Source organism: Mustela nigripes, chromosome 1, assembly GCF_022355385.1.
Source record: "Mustela nigripes isolate SB6536 chromosome 1, MUSNIG.SB6536, whole genome shotgun sequence".
NCBI lineage: Eukaryota > Metazoa > Chordata > Mammalia > Carnivora > Mustelidae > Mustela > Mustela nigripes.
The window spans coordinates 165885723-165887974 of NC_081557.1; the positions used below are offsets into that span (position 1 = coordinate 165885723).

General features: G+C 38.6%; 1 pseudogene; it reads left to right on the top strand.

Annotated features, from left to right (window-relative positions):
- The first annotated feature begins 253 nt into the window (after positions 1–253).
- LOC132027264 (polyadenylate-binding protein 1-like) lies at positions 254–1197 on the top strand (annotated as a pseudogene).
- The last annotated feature ends 1055 nt before the right edge of the window (positions 1198–2252 follow it).

The following is a 2252-nucleotide window of genomic DNA, read 5'->3' on the forward strand; positions in this document are numbered from 1 at the left end:
AATCTGTGCTATGAATTATATTCTAACATCACCAATAATAGTAATAGTAAAAGCCGTACTTTTTATTTTAAAAGATGTATTTTTTGATTTCTAAAACTTGTATTTTTTAGCAATGTTTATGACAAGATCCAGATACAATGATTCTCCAGCAATAGCATTCCTAACCTTCAGGTTTTGGTTTTAACATACTCATTTTCATAGAAAGATACCAGTCTTTTGGAGACTAGCTGATTCCAGGTCTGGAGTAGGGAAAATGCTTATGAATCTGGGACAGCTTGTTATGTCTGAAAGGAAGAAAGCATTCAAACACTATGGCTTCATGTCCAAAGAGTACAGAATCAACTGTGAAGGGTACCCAAGGGCCATATTTGGGACAATTTGAGAATCAAAAAGTAAATCGTCCTGGGCTAAAACACCCTGCATATTTAAAAAAATACCAAGTTGACATAAACAGAATACAAGGGACTTCTGGCTCTGGTGATAACAGCTAGTATTAAACTTAATCACCAGCTGGAAACAACTACAATACCTGTATACTTGTCCTTCAGGATACTTCCTGGCAGGGATCCTGTAGACTCAGACCCATGCTGCATACTATCCTCCTCACCAAATTGCTTGACTAAGGCCAAGACCTTGCTGGACTGTTCAGGGTCCCAGACCTCATCCATTCCAAATAATGCCTGGTGTTATCTACCAGCTGCTCCTAGACTACCGTCATGAGTCATGTCAACAGTATGTTGCTAACCCAACAGACAGTGGGTCCACCACTGCAGCAGCTGCTGTGGTAGCTCTTCCAGCCGTCAGTGTTCTTCCACAGTATAAATATGCTGTAGGAGTTGGTAATCCTCCACAATGTCTTAATGTAAAGCCACAGGTTACCATGCAGCAGCCTACTGTTAATGTACAAGGTCAGGAGACTGTGACTACTTTCACGTTAGCATCTGCTCCTCCTCAAGTACAAAAACAAATTTGTGTGAATGACTCCTTTTATTCGAGCCATGCACCCTACTTTTGCTGGTCAAAATCACCCATGTGTTTTTGGAGACTGATAATTCAGAACCTCTTCCTTCACAGGCTTGAAGCTCCAGAGTCTCTCTGATTTGAGGTTGCTGAAGTGTTGGTGTACTACAAGCCCACCAAGCAAAAAAGGCTGCCCAGGAAGTAATTAACTATGTCCTTGGAGCTCCAATTGTTTAAAATTGATTGCAGACCAGGAATAGAAATGCATGCTTCACAAAAGAAAAATATCTAAACACTAAAAGCTTACATATTATGGGGGAAAATTGCTAAATATAAAATAGATGCAAAAGAGGAAAAGAAACTTTGAAGCTTATGTACTGAGCAAATGCCAGGTCTAGCAAACAATAATGCTGGATTACTTCCTGATTTAAACACACACACACAGGGTGCCTGGGTGGCTCAGTGGGTTAAGCCGCTGCCTTCGGCTCAGGTCATGATCTCAGGGTCCTGGGATCGAGTCCCGCATCAGGCTCTCTGCTCAGCAGGGAGCCTGCTTCCTCCTCTCTCTCTCTGCCTGCCTCTCTGCCTACTTGTGATCTCTCTCTGTCAAATAAATAAATAAAATCTTAAGAAAAAAAAAAATTTAAACACACACACACAAACACACACACACAACTAGTACTATAAAAACTTTTTAAAAAAGATTTTTAAAAAAATTTGAGAGAGTGAGTGAGCATAGAGGGAGACTTTGACTCCCTGCTGAGCAGAGAGCCTGACACAGAGCTCAATCCCAGGACCCTGAGATCATGACCGCTGCCGAGGGCAGATGCTTAACCAACTGAGCCACCCAGATGTCCCAAAACTAATGTTTTATAGATCCTGGGAAAAACAGTTTTCAGCAAAGTACAAAAATTTAAAGCATTCCTCTGATTTTATAAATCTTTACTGTGGAATATCTCAGCATGTCATTTGTTTTAAGTAACAGAATTGAAAACTGAGCAAGGAAATGTAATTTGGATTGTGATTTAATAAAAATTCCTTAAATAGTGAAAAAATATTAGTGAATAAACAAAGACATACTTGACAAATTTATAAGGAACAATGTTCTTGTGTTTGTTTAAATACTATGGACACTTAAATACTGTAAACATGGTTAACTGCTTGTAATTTTTTTTTTTTTACTGCTTGTAATTTTAAAATGACATTAATGAAGGTAATTTATGTTCAGTTAGCTAGCATACAGTATATCATTAGTTTTTGATGTAGTGCTCAAAGATTCATTAGTTGTGTAT